This window comes from Micrasema longulum, unplaced genomic scaffold (assembly GCF_059751315.1).
Source record: "Micrasema longulum isolate JH-2025_06_02 unplaced genomic scaffold, ASM5975131v1 h1tg001205l, whole genome shotgun sequence".
NCBI lineage: Eukaryota > Metazoa > Arthropoda > Insecta > Trichoptera > Brachycentridae > Micrasema > Micrasema longulum.
The window spans coordinates 339,129-354,869 of record NW_028278392.1 but is presented as its reverse complement, the minus strand read 5'-3'; the positions used below and the strand labels follow the sequence as shown (position 1 = coordinate 354,869).

General features: G+C 32.2%; 1 protein-coding gene across 1 annotated transcript in view; it reads left to right on the top strand.

Annotated features, from left to right (window-relative positions):
• The first annotated feature begins 1,472 nt into the window (after positions 1 to 1,472).
• Positions 1,473 to 15,741, top strand: part of LOC148276539 (WD repeat-containing protein 47-like) — a 208,206-nt gene continuing 193,937 nt past the window's right edge. Inside the window, exons 1-2 of the mRNA XM_088234116.1 lie at positions 1,473 to 1,649; positions 3,602 to 3,642. The gene's annotated coding sequence lies outside the window, so the exon portion shown is untranslated. The remainder of the gene's footprint in view (positions 1,650 to 3,601; positions 3,643 to 15,741) is intronic.

Sequence of the window (15,741 nt, the reverse complement as noted above, 5' to 3'; positions counted from 1 at the left end):
GCGCAGTGATAAAACCACAAAGAAGAAGAAGAAAAATATGGATTTTTTTTACTTGTCAAGAGAGAAGTTGGTGTTCACTATAATCATTGATGCTTATTTTTCTGAAATTTGTCAAACTTGCGATAAGCGGCTGATAATAGAACATATATAAAAGGAACAAAAGGTATTTCTCTGAACTAGGGTACTTACCCTACTTAGGCTAAATTGTAAAAATAACAAAAGATTTTTTTTACTTGAGATGCCCTTGTGAAGTATGATCCTTAATCTGATCATACATTTCAAGGTTTTGTATCGCATGTAGAATATCGTTCGAAAGTGTATACAACAATGAAGTTTTTAAAAGAATTTGAACATCTTAATCAGTGTGATTTTTTTTGATGCGAGGCGTAGTTCATGTTTGCGTTTCTTTTATCATTTTTCCGTAATTTTTTCGGTATTTTTTTTTCAAATGATTATCTACACCAAATTGTTGCCTAGTACAACGGCTCAACACTACTTGGGCAAACAACATTTATTTAGAGTTGATACAAGCCTTAGATTTTTTTATTAAAGGCACAAACTTAAATTTGGGAAAGCGACAAGTAAAAAAAAAAAATAGAAATATATTGGTGACATTTAGGGACGGGCCATTAGAGCAAATTTGTTCCATTTGGCCTTCTCTATCCACACTCTCTACAAAACACCATGTATATATATACAATATTGTCTAATAGAAAAATATTGTCTAATTACTATGATAAAGACAATATTGTCTAATTACTATGACATTCTCTTACATGAATTTGGATAATTTTAAAGACATATTTTTAAAATAAGATTGAATTATATTGATAGTATCAGTATTACATTTTTTTCCCTTTATCAATTTCAAAATTGCATACTTTAGTATAGAAACAAAAACATAAGTACTTACGTTTGACTTATTATTTGTTTTATACATTTTTTCAAAAATTCTTGTTTTTTTTTCATCTCTAAAACTGGAACAACAGCATTGATATTATAACAGACGTGGCGGGTCTCTCTCTCTCTTACATAGCGTTCACCCCAGTCACAAAGAATTGTAGTCTATGGGTGCAAATGTCACCCTGAAGCAGACAACCGGGTTGTAAAGCGGGTATATATACTAATTATGGATTGCGATAAACGAAAATACGATTTTATATATTTTTTTGCATGTCATTACATTTTTATACCAATGCAATTTAATGTGTTTTAAATATGGCAAATTAAATCAAATTTATTTTTAATAAAGTGAAAGTATTTTTTGTTGTATGCAAACATAATTAGGCAAATAAAGTTGAGAATACAATTTTAACGATGAAAATCAAATATTTTAAAATCAGTAACAACCTATCCAACTAAACTAATCGAAATTTAGTATCTACCTGAAAAAGTAGGTACTAAATGTATATTTTCTTTTCTAGAATATTTAGATTTGTTCCATTCCCTATTTACGTTTTCCGTTTTTGTCTATGGTTAATCTGACGTTTAACGGGGTTTGCTGTGATTTTGTACGGCAAGTCGGCATCCGTGTTTCTTTTTACGGTGTTTTCGTGGGCGATTCTTCGTTTTCTAAATCTCCCAAATTCTACTCGGAAAAAGGTTTTATAGCAGTGATTAAGTTAATTAATGACCACACGTTAATGCAGGTAAACATCCAATTAAACCATGTTATTTAGAACTACTTTCTTGACTTCAAATCAACTGTCTTTTCTAATCATCCTTACTTAGGCATCGGTTAATACCACTTATTTTTGTGAACTCCTATAATGAATCACTTTCAACGCACGTGATTTTCATTTGTTATATTTATAAAATTTCGTTCTCTAAATTAACAAATTTGTCTTCAAGTTAAATATATTTATAATATTATTTAATTAATTTAACTTTAAAACACTTTTATCTCAAAGATAAAAGAAGATTTATCATGAAGATTTCTTAATGTTAAGTATTTTTATGACATAAAGTGTTCAGTATTATGATTTTGACGTCAAATAAATGTTTTAGTCTCATAATTAAACTTTTTGTTTATTTATAAGAATGAGATTACTTACTCATATATTTATTCCATGATTTGTCATTTTGTTAAAAAATATTCGCAAACATTTTAGTCAACATTTTTCTCTATTACTCCTCAACTGACAACCCGTACTGTTAAATTATAACATTCTTGTCTTCCTCGTAGCGGTTTAGTTAGTATGTTAGACTATTGTAATAATCTAGCCCTATAACCAGCGTGCTACCCTGTAATTTCCCTCCCCCGCTACATGTTCTTAAAAGGCCTTATTACCCCTAAGTAGGTTGATTCTCCCAGCGCCGTCTCTCTAGTAGATCCACCCTGGACACGTTGTAATCTTTCTAAATAAACAGCTGTTAAGTATAATAGCTTGTCATTGCTTTTCGAGCGTTCAGCTCGGTAGCCTTGATAGTGAGTATTTAGAGCGGCCACTACATCTGACGAGACAAGGCTGTGTACCCATTACTCTGTCATTGGGGGGGGACTATATATTTCGTAGTTTACTAAGAAGCTTTCAACTGATCATCTATCCTTAAAGTTACAAATTGACACGACGCACTACAGAAACAATGCATAAATAATAATCATAAATTTTATTCTAGTAAAATGGCTGAATAGTGCAGAGCCAATTTTACCGAACAAAACAAAAATGCATTTCATTTTAATCATGTAGATAACTAAAATAGTACCTATGCATAATATATTAGTTAAATTCTTTAAATATAAAAACTTGTTTAAAAATTCAAACTAAAGTACAAAACAAAAATGAATAAAAATTATCAACTTATTATATTATAATATTTTATTATTGTAACAGCTTTTTAGGTGTTTTTTATTTATACTTGTTTAATAATGCAAACCTATGATTTTATTTCAAATTCCTTGTGATTTAAGATCCAATCACAAAAAAGTAATAGTAATCCAATAAATTGATTTCTCCACCCAAAATGAAATAGAAAATCAATATATCACTGAGTTTTGATCGAGTCTATTTTATGCTTTATAAATACATGTTTTTAAAATAGATAAATATTTGCAATAGGTAATTTAGTTGCATAGTATTTTGTGAAGCACCTCTGAGGTGTTTTCTACAAAAAATGGACCTGCAAATATGATATTGTTTAATAAACTGGTCCCGTTTCTGGGTGCAATAGAGAATTCAGTTTGGTGTGTGTAATAGACTAGTATTTTCCACTCAATGGCTACTCTTGATTAAAATCGAAATGAAAAATCGAGTAGAGAATAGTCTGTCTTTTAATGTAGTGGATGGCGCACTTGTCATCATGTTGCCGACCTGAAATAATTGCTAAATATTCTTAAATATTTGTATATGGTTATTTGTTAGCGGTTACTTACCGACTTTTCTATGTCTACCGGTTTCGAGACGTACCTGTCTCTTCGTACACCAATTACACAATGAAATATTTGTTTTGAAGGTGGTTTTACACAGCAATATTTCACTGTCCCTAGACTGCACCTGCAGCGCAAGACTGATCACCTTGCCTTCTTGTAACAGATACACTGCATTCGGTTTACCAATTAGCACTTAATATTTAAATTAATGTTTTTTTTGTTTTGTTTTAGATTTCCATTAAGAAAATGCTCATAATATGAATCAGAACAAGGTAAGTCAATATTATATATTTAAATTTGTTGCAACAGAGAGGGAAAACATTTTTGAGAAGCGAATATGGGAGTCTAGGCATTTACTCGGCTTATGACCTGTCATTGGCTGGTTTTTTTTTCAGTTTCACTGCTGCAGAGCAGCGTTTATTTTATAATTAAAAAATACATAAAAGAATTTGTTACCCACTGAGTCTACAGACTTTTCGGTGGGAAACATTTTTTAAATATTTATTTTTTTATGACAGGTTTAAATTACATTTATTTTATTTGTATTTTACAGATTTGTTTATAAACAGGCACTATAAAGTATCAAGAAGATATTTATTCAGTTCTTTTTTTTTCATTTGAAGATTTTTCATGTTGATGATGGTTTGTGGGAGATCATTGAACAATCTTGGAACAACGCAATTTAATGTTCGCTCTCCGAAATAATTTGTAATTCGGGGAACAGACAGGGAGCCCTTAGTTTTTAATCTAGTGTTGTGAGTGTGGGAAACTCTTTTTTTATATTCCGGATCAACAAAGTGATCTACAATCAATTTGTAGTGGCCACTTTACACACCGTGTAACATTCACCAATCTGCCTACGTTTGAACATCCACATTTCCTTAACTCTTCCATCTGTTGACTTTTGTGAAGTTAAAGAGCTGAAACCTTTATCATGTGACATATCTACTAGGCAACGCCTGAAAACAGTTTTCCAATTTTGTATACTTCTTCTTTTACCAGGTAGTTAATTCAAAAATGTTTTGAGTATGTCCAAATGCTTGGAGACTGGCTGGATTTGGACAAACTCAAAACATTGTTGAATATTATATATTTATACAGAAAGAGAACTTAATTTATTTTTTTAAATCTTATTATTACTGACTCGCTGGGGTACCATGAAAGTGTTCCAGTGTTCATAAATATTTATAGTACTCATTTTTAAATTTAAAAAAAAATCAACACCCAATATAACATATCTGTGGCGACATGGAAAAGGGGCATAAGTCAACATGGCGTAATTTTACAATACGGCTGTTTTATTAACTTACTCCTATAAAGTAGATGTTTTTTTAATAATCACAAAATAAATAAGTTACATTTGTTATTTTTAATAATTTAATATATTTAAATGAATATTATTGCATTGCACCGTTGTTGCCAAGGCTATGGCACTGCTGGCGCAAGTCGACTTGTGCCCCTTTTCCGTTTTATAAATTTGATGAAAAAATATTTGTAAGAAGGCACAACTCGAATTAGGTCTTTTTTTTTCTTCGACACTTTTTTTACAAATATCGACTTAGGTCCGAATGTTAAATCGCGTTTTTATTGTCGAAATGAGGAAAACATCAACTTGTGCCCGTTTTCCTTGCGTGTAATTGAATGAAGTTTCAAATGGTAGTAAAAACTCAAAATAGCAAAAAACCCAACTTGTGCCTCTTTACCGCGACACCACGGTTATAGTAATATTGTAGGCATTCATTGTTTGCAATCTTGGCTCTTGATCAAATTTAACTGTCGATTTTTTTGCTCGCCATTAAAGCCACGAATGGCATTGATCTTGACCCAACGTAATAACACTGAGTAGGTTAGCTTTGCACAAATGCACACTTATACATGTTTGTTATAATACATTATTAGTATGTCTGTATTATCGGGCCGGTAAAAGCGTCTTCATTTTTTAAATGAAATAATTATTAGCTTTGTCAGATTAATGGATGTAAATTTAATCTTATAGCACGCGCTTTTATCCCTACACATTTTATCACATATTGCTATCCCACTCTTACAACATATTTACGTATTAACAACTTCTTTAACATGTGCAGTAGGTTTGCATACTCTCGCATTCCAACGCGATGCCCTTCTGACACCCCTTCAGCCACCCGCGCTTACCCAATACCCCGCGAGACCCTTAACTTTGACATCCCCCCTTAATTTTGGCCTTTATAAGGCGGATTTCTAGCTCCAGAGGTCAGAGTATTTAGGGTCGTCTTCTGACCGGGTCGTCTTTTAACTCAAGGTTCTCCTAACGAACCAGCTTACTTTCCTTATCTGGAACTCATATCAATAAATTAATGAGGAACTTCAGCCCTACGGGAAATTGGATACAAAAAATGTTTTCTTACGCGGGGTAAAAATTAGAGCATTAAATTGTACTGCAAAGTTTCTTGAAAATGTACAGAAAAAATAATAAAAAATATTTTGATAAAAACGCACTACTTTAAATGACGTCACTGGTTCATGTGAATCAACCTATGATCTGAGAGCTATGGAAGATTTCCGGTCTGCTTGTCGCTTCTGGACCAATAGGAAGAACTGAATGAGAATAAGCGGAAATGAACCTCTGACGTCACACGCGGAGTTTTTTCAGAAATACAAAACTTTAAAAAATCGTAGCGCCGATAATACGGTATGTAAAAATTAAAAAAAAAAATTTTTGACTTAGTTTAACAGTCTATTAACAAATAAAAAATTTGAAAAAAACCACTGAACTTCCTCATTGGTAAAGTGGCGACATTATCGAACTCTTTAAACAAACTAAACAAATAAGTACAACTGAACTCTTTCAACAAGAATCCTTAAAACTTATTCATCAATTAGCCACTGATGAATTGTAGACGAAAAAGTAAAACTTTAAAAAAATGGTAGTAAACATGGACACAATACGACAATATCGGAACAATATCATATACAACATTCTCAAACGAATTAAGGACAGTCAAGACTAATAAACCGGGGACTGAAATTATACAATAAACTACCAGACAAAACTAAACAAAAGACTCAGACAACCTTTACAAAAGATGTTTAAAATAGTATCATTCACAATAGAATATGTTAAAAAATATTTTGTTAAATGAATGTATTCCGTAAGGACACCGGACATGTTTTCGCCTTCAAACCAAATTTTTAACATAAACCCAGTAATTACAGTGCTCGAATAATAAAAGGCGCAATTGAAATACACAGACGCACAAATAACATAAACAAGAACGACGGGCTGAAATTAAACTCAACATGGTTCCCAGCACTACGTACTACAAAAACTAATAGAAATGTGCCTACTGCCCACTGCAACTCGGTACAAATTACTAGTACATAAACACATACTTTTTTCTACAAAACACTCAGTTTACCCTAAAGGTGGCTCCTGCAATTGTAGCCGAAACGTCGGAACAAATCCAACACACATGGTGTCACCCAAAAAATAAACATATTGATAACATTGACCGTGAAAACCTTCGCACCTATTAATTCCGTAAGGGTTTATCAAAAAATAAAAACGCAATTTTAAAATATATATACATACGAGTATACGTCTATCGCTATATTACTAACAAGAAATTGCGAATAAATTATGGAGCAAGGATTAATCAAGAATAATCTTAATAATTTATATAAATATATTTTCGAACCCCGTTTTTGAGTCAAACCTCCTTCGTCAGCCCTTTCTCCTTAAATGAGATAACATTATAACGAAATTCCACGTCTCTTCATATACTTACGGTAATCAAACTTCTAATCAAGCTCTTTCTTGTGCACTTTTCAATATAATTACAAGTTTTAAATTACTTATTTATTTATATACTTACGCACCCACACACACGCACCCTCTCCCTCATTCATTCACACACGCACATGCACACCCTCCCTTATTCATTCACACATACACACATTCACATCACTCATATGAATACAAACGTCACACACATACAATTACGTAAACTCTTTTTCTTATATTTATTTATTTATTTTATTTTATTTGGGAAATCAACAGTTCTACATACATATTTATAGTAAACAAACAGATATAGTGTATAAACTCAAAACTAATAACAGATTTCCACAAAGTATACAAAGTTAGTAGTGAAAATATATTACATATTAAATAAATACATATAAGTTTATACATATGAAAATGTTATTTCCATGTACTCGTAAATATTTTTCAATAATCAAATAATTGTTTTATGAACAGTAAGTTATTGTAAATTGAGCGGGATTAGGACAATAATGCTTGAAGAGAGGATAAGGAGGGGAAGGGAGATGTACATATTTATTATTATAATGTCTACTAAGTTACATAATGCATTTTTAGTATAAATTTTAAATCCGACAGTGATGTTTGTCTTATAATCTATATCTTTAAATTTTGTATTGTACACTGAAAAAGTCCTACAAAAAAAGCATTTTTAACATACGATGTTTTACTTATTGGTACATGAAACAGGTGGTACCGTCAACAAATCCTGGCTGGCACATGTATTGTTATAAAACTAAGTAGTTCTGTACAGTCAACTATTCGTGTTATAATTTTGTGAAGCAGTAGTTCATTCGCACACACTCTGTGGTATTCTAGAGAAGTGATTCCATGGTAGGTGGAGGCAGTGAGAGTTGATACATTAGAAATACCGGTTTTGTATTTTAGGTACTTTGTAAATTTGTTTTGAATATTTTCTATTCTTCTTTTATATATGGCATATATTATGTATTATTAGATTTACAGTAATTTTTTTTTAATTGGTTCTAGTATTGTTAATATTTTTCTACTTATTTTTTCATGTAGTAGCTGTAAAAATCCCAAATAAAATAAATAAATAAATAAGTAATAACGAAATATCGTTAAACTTAAATGGTCTTTCTATTAACTGAATCGTCCAGTTAAATAGAACAACCAATTACATTTTATCTTAAAATATCGGACCATGTATTTATTTGCTTTGCTAAATCAGAACTGGTTCCAGCCATTATTAAAACCACAGTTGCGACCATCAAACTATTACAGCCACGAACGATTTTTTTTTCTTTTCTTCTCGCTTCTAAGTTGGGTGTAATTAGGTATCCACTGCGCAAAAACTAGATTCGTGCGAAAATGTGAACCGTTTCAGTGGCCTTATTCTGTAACTAATTCGTTTCGTAAATTCATTCGTATCGTATGAGAGGGAACGAGAGCGAAATACGATTTTGATTGCGTTAGAGTGAGATGGATATATGACGAACGAACGAACTTACGAAACGAAACTGTGGCAGAATGAAAATTTCGGTAAATTACCACTTAGCAATTAGTTTACTTCTAGATAGTTACAGTTTTAAAACGTACTCTACTTTATATATAAATTTGATACAAAAGAGATGGGAAACATTTTTGAACATGGAAGTCTAGGCATTTACAGGGCTTATGAGCTGTCATTGGCTAGTTTAAGTAGCCACTTTACACACTGTGTAACATAGCCTATGTTTAAACATCCACAAATCCTCAACTCTTCCATCTATCTACTTTTTTAAAGTAAAAGATCTGAAACCTTTATCATGTGGGTGAGATTCATGCTCGTGGTGTAGTGGTCAGCGCGTTTGCCTACCATGCAAGAGGTCTCGGGTTCGATTTCCGACATGGTTGACATGAAACATTGATTTTAAAAGGTATTTTTACACTAGAATGTTTCATTGTCCCTGGACTGGTACCTGAAGCGTAAGACTGATCATCTTACCTTCATGTAACAAAAATTATCAAGATACATCCAGGTTGGTGTACCGATTCAGTGCCCTATGCACCATTAGGTGCGGAAAGAAAATGATGATGAGATCTATCCGACTGAACCAATTCTCCTTGACAGATCATAAGCCCTGTAAATGCCTAGACTTCCGTATTCCCTTCTTAAAAACGAGTTTCATGTCTGTTGCATCAAATTTACATCTGAATTAATCCCTAGGGAGGAAATCCGGCTTATCTACAAATATTTTGACATACTCAAAACATCGGTATTCTACTTTATTTACTATTGTTAGTATACGTATTAATACTAGCTAAATTTGAGTTCTTTACTCCGTGTTCGGTCGGGTGAAGAATAAAATTCTGTGTGAAATAGAACCAGAATCCTGGACGAACGTTTTTGACTCCATAGCTAGGTACTCAGTTCAAAATTTTAGAAAATTCTTTAATATATTCCTTAATTTGCAAACCTTTAAAACCATGCTTAGGGACAAACTTACATATTATACATATCTTAAAACTAAAAATATTGACTTTCGCACAAATTACACTCCGTGGTCGTCAATATAAGGGAAATCGTGAAATCCCGGTGAAACAAATGAAATTAGGGTTTTTTTGTAATAAGGAAAACGGTCATAAGCCCTGCCATTGTGCCACACTTTTGCTCAGAGAAATTTCTCTTTTGTGGCTGGCCTACGAGTGTTTATGTCCTGGATGAACATTTTAAGTTCTCCAAAACGAAAACCATTTTCGGGAGAAGTGTACAAGTTTGGGTTTGTCTAAGGGAAGAGACCATTGCAGGAGACTGCTGCGATATATTGCATAGATTTATATACTCGTACTATTAAGCGTGTTGCCCAGATATTTATTAAAATTTATGTTTATGTAGTAAGTATCATTTGTAGTATTCTTTAATGATATGCATGCTTCCGCTTTCCATTATGTTGTACCCCAACTCAACACAGGGCCTGTGGCCTCATAGAGTTAGGGATACATTATATATGTTTTTTGTAATATGTATCTTTATATGATTAAATAATAAAAAAATAAAAAGTTGTCTAGTCCGCTTTAAAAAATATAAAATTTATCTAACAGTAAACATAACTTAATTATAATAATACGTTTATTGTTTAATTCCAATAATTTATAATTTTTATAACCAGTGGCCGACATCGTTAGACTGGTATATAAACGTGTTTTTATTATTATAATTAAAATGCAGTTCCACCAAGAAATGTCGGCAGAAAAACTCAATCTAGTAAACATAACATTTATTTTTAAATTCATAAACTCTTTCATTCTTCACACATCTCTCCGTACATTTTTAAACCTTATAAATAATGCCATTTTGGGATTCTGTTATTTAAAAAAATGGAAGCCTTATTCCTATCCTTGTTTCTAGTAACATACTTATGAAAACTTTTATTTAACACTTTTATTCATTAAGTATTTGGGCATTCGATTGTCAATTAATTTAAATATGAAAACAAGCATATTATAATAATATATCAGTCTCTTTTTTATTAGTGTCCAATCTAGTTCTTAAATTTTGCTATAACAGGCCTAATTTTGTTACTATTTTGATTAATTATGGAAAAATAGATTATTGAATAGTGTATAATATGTATTTTTTTGTTTTTATCTATCTGTATTTCAAAGTATCTCGTCGTTTACTTGATGTAACACAATGTTACAGCACCGTTTGCAAAGCACCGTCTTTTAAGAATTAAAACAAGGTTATAAAATATATTTAGGTTTCATAACAGCTTCCATGTCGTAATGAATGCTTAATGAATCCATAATTATTATCTTGTTAATTAGTTTTAATGTTTATGAAAGCTGTGTAGGTGTTATGCTTCAATTGCCAGACGAAGTAAATCTAGCACATCATGCTTATCACTTGACTTCGAACATTAGGGAGAGTATTGTCGAGAGAAATTTAATTAAAAAAATAATCGCTCTGTAGCCGGGAATAAGAAGGGAATTACTTATAAATATAAAAAGGATCTTAGCTATCGAAAGAGTCGAGAGTTTTCAGCAGAGTTGGCTTTCTAAGAGCTGGGATTCGATGGTATGAAGGCTGTCTGAAGTAAAGGTGTGCGGTGGTTTGACTTCGCAAGGAATGTTAAAGTAAGACAATTGACCTAACAGCGACGACTGTCACCAAGCGGAGACGATACAGGTGGCTGGGCCATATACTGCGGATGTATACCGAGAGCCTTAACCACGCTCGCCTATTTTACATCGGGTTCTCGATGTTAAAGGCTGACAGTTTTTCGACAGTTCACGTCTAAACCTGGGTGTTACCTCGCATCTGTAGCTCTATCACAAAACAACTATCGACGTGCTTAAAAACATGCTAAGATTTTGAGCGATCACAATGAACAATACTGAACATGGTTAAGTTATCGCAGTCACAAGTCAACGCGTGTATAATTTCTAAGTCAACGTTCGTGTCGGTTTGTTTTTTGTTTTCCTCGTTAATAAATACAGTTTAATGGCGAAAAATGGGCGTTTACTATAAAAAATAATAAAATATATTGCATTTACAAAATAATAAGGAGTATCTAATACAAAAAAGTGAAAATTACAATTACTATGGCGACCACTTTTCTATAATATTTCTATGCAATAAATAGCGTGATAAATAATAAATAAATAAACAAAAATAGCAGTTTGGAATATTTTCCATATTTACACCGGTGAAATTCAAATATTTGATTGCGCAGCAGGATTATATGTCGCGAAATGTAAATATTTTGACATTTAATATTAGGTGTTCACGGATGTTCCATTGTGATTGCGAATACGATATTGCGAAGTGATAACAATTTCAACCATGGTGACAAATTGTTATCACTTCGCTTATTTGCACGTCGATAGTTATTTGTGATTGAGCTACTGGTGTACCGATGCAATGCGGTGCTCTGTGCACCATCAGGTGCGGATTGGGGGGTATGATGTTGATGAAACGTAAAGAATGGAAGTACGTATTCAAATATTCAATTCTAGCTATACTTCATATTTTGATACATTGCGTTGATTCACAGGTAGATCCTTCAACACGGCTAGCGCCCACTAAAGCTAAGTGGCGCCCACATCGAGAGATCATTTGCTGCACCCGTCGACCACGCTGTTTATATTTTCGAAATGGATCATTTTACATAAAAATTGAATACGTGCGTAATGAATTTCGAATCTATCGGGTCGTTAATCGTTCAACCAACCTTATGCTGCGTTGGAATTCCATCCGAGAGATCGTAACACAGCCACTATCGGTAGGTAATCAGTAATCACATAATAATACACGCGATCTAAAGGCCGTGATTGCTGATACAAGTGAATTTTGAATAAAATGTCCGGTTCTTGACCGTCAGCGGTCTCGTATTCCACGCCAACCTCAGTTCCATCGCACTATCGAGTCTAGCCAGATGTAACTGACGTCTCGCTCATTAGACGTTATTTCTTCATTAGGAATTAAATTACAATCGACATGACCGAACATTTCATTGTTTACAAATTGAATGGCTTTTCGTTATTTTTATTTTTATCCGCTAATTTGTGACGGTTTCTTTTCGACTAAATTGAACAATATTGAGTTTTCACGAATAATCGGTCGCCGCTATGTTCTTGTTTTGGTGCTATTTTTTGTGATGTGAAATGTTTATTGTGCGCCAATTAAAATGTAAACGTTTTAAACACTACACTATTGAAAGAAGTCATTAATCGGAGCATAAACAAGATGTTTTAATAGCTATCACACGCTAAGGTAGTCTTTGAATTTATAACTTTTTTTATCCGCTTTGTTTTGACGATTTCTATTATTGATACTAATAGTCTTTTATTTCGGATTATTTTTGTGTGTTTTTTCTGTTGTTTTTCAGTACTCGTCTTAACATATCTTAAAACATTTGTGAGAATGGAAGAATTAATCTTCTAAAATTATTACATAGTCTAATTTAATCGATAATAATATTTATGGCTATTTTTTAAAAATATATATGTTAATGTTTATACATATTAAATGAGCGAAAAATCAAATGCAGACTATACGCTATTCGAAAAAACTTTTGACTTAATCGAGGACTTATTCAATATACTGTTATTATATTCATTGGCTACGTTGGAAATCATAAATATTTTTTTCTTTAATTATGTGTTTTTTTCTTTTTTAATTGACTTTTCGGTTTAATTATTGTTTTATTCATTCATTTTATAAAATTATTTTACTTTTATGTGACATGTTATACACCTTCCATGTAAATACAATTGATATCCTTGTGTATAATTATTCTAAATATATTATTACCTAATTACACAAAAAAACCGTCTGTCGCAAATGTACCATCTGGGTAAATGAGTTAAATCACTTTTCTGGTTCCTTTATTTAGATTCTTCTGACAAAAATATATTTCATTCTCATATTGCAGTTAGAAAATAATAATATTAAATCAAGAAACAGTTTGTTTTTGTGCATTAAGAACATATTAAAAGACAAGAGTAGTGTGTGTGGTCAATCGTTTATTTTATTTTATTTGGGAAACCAACAGTTCTGCATACATATTTATATCAAACAACATTATATAGTACAAACTCAGTACCAATAACAGGTTTCCACAAACTGTACAAAGTTAGTAAAGAAAATATATTACATGTATAGTTTATACAAATAAAAATGTTTTTTACGATTATGTTTTTTTAATAATGAAAAAATATGTATTTTGTTTAAAAAACTCATTTTACTTATTTGACACACGAAGTTATCGTCGTTGGAACTACTCTTCTGCTATTTTAGAGAAATGAAATACAGTTACATAATTTTAATTGGCAAAATAATATTAGATGTACAACTTTACTTGGGTCTTCAAAGTAATATAAAAAAAATAATCGCTTTAAGCTGAACTAACGTCAAGAAAAAATGGTTTAGACTAAAAATTTCTCCATATGGCAAATTGAATTTATATGTAACTACATATAACAGTTTCCTTATTTCGGTTCCGCTATAATTATAAAATTATAAAATGGATTAACACTCATCACCTACTCGGAGGGCTAATGGTACTGGTCCATCTCGATCGTGGCTGCAATGATGATTATACCTGTGTTATTTAGTTTCGGAGAATTAGGCCCTCTTCATAGGCGTCTGAAAGGTTAACTAAATAAGCCACCGTGTTACTCATTCTACTATTATTTTTTAGTTCATAAAGGTCGTTTTATTACGGTACTGAAACTGTGGTAATCCACGATGATAATAGCAATACCATGGCGCTCTGTTTTTTTAATCAAAAATCATCGCCAAATTTTTTATTTATAAAAAGTCGACTTGGCGCGCTCATCTGCAGCTTAGCTTGGTATCCATGTTTATTTATTTACACCTTTTATCAAAAATACAATTTTACGTTCACTTTGCCCAGCTAACAAGGGTACATACCCCGTTCCAAGCTAGGCAATTACATTTTAATATATGATAATAGTTAACAAATTAATAGAGAGCACAGACTAATAAAATATAAACTTACTCGTATACACATTTTGATACATATACATTCACACATACACATATAAATTACAGTTTATCTCCGTAACTCTATAAATGAATGAAATACCACTATTGTATAATTCAGCTGCCAGGGACTATGTAATATTGTGGTAAATTTAAAAAAAAGTTTGAATATAGACTTCATCGGGAATACGAGTAGAATCAGAAACTTCATGTACGGTAAGCAAATGCGCTTATTATTACACCGCGAGTGGGCGAAACTGATCTCTGAATCAGTAATAACGGCGGCCTCCGTGGCGTAGTGGTCAAGACGCTTGACTCACGCACGGAAGGTTCCGGGTTCGATTCCCGGTGAGAACACAAAAAATTAAAAATGTGATTTTTCTCAAGCCTGGGTGCTCTGTGATGTAATTCACCACTGTAATTAGGCCTCCTGGCCTGTTGTGGTGCAAAAAAAAAAAAAATGTATAAAAAAAAAAACATTTTTATGGTGTTACTTCGAACGGCATTTTTGAAAAACAAATTGAAACATCAAAATTCGCAAATAAATCGTTGTTTCTATTGATTATTATACCTATTAAAAATACGACAGTTGATTGTACCAAATCAAATATCACCTATCACATTTTTTATGGCATCGACGGATAAGAAATCGAGGTGTGTACCGAATAATAGTGTTATTTACCCTCCATCGCGAGATACCGATAGTGCTATAATAGTGTTTTATTGTATCTAGTAGATGTCGACAAAAAAATAAGAACCGGAATTTCTTCATCTCTATTTCATAAAAAAATCTTACTCTTGAAATTTCTATGGCTATCTAAACATGGGTAATAGCCTAACGGGGTTAGTTTATTATAAACCAGCTATGATTTTCATAATAATAGTTTATTGTAATATTCATCGTGTTTTTATGCACTTTAAGAAACTAGAAAGGACGCCCGCAAGTTTTTACTGCACTACTACTACTACTACTACTACCATCACGCCATTTCCCCGTAGGGGTAGGCAGAGAGAATGGACCGCCACACACGTCTATCCTGGCATACACTCCTAGCCTCTTCCACATTCATACATCTTGTCATACATGCCCTTCGGTTCTGTCTGCTTTTGACATGA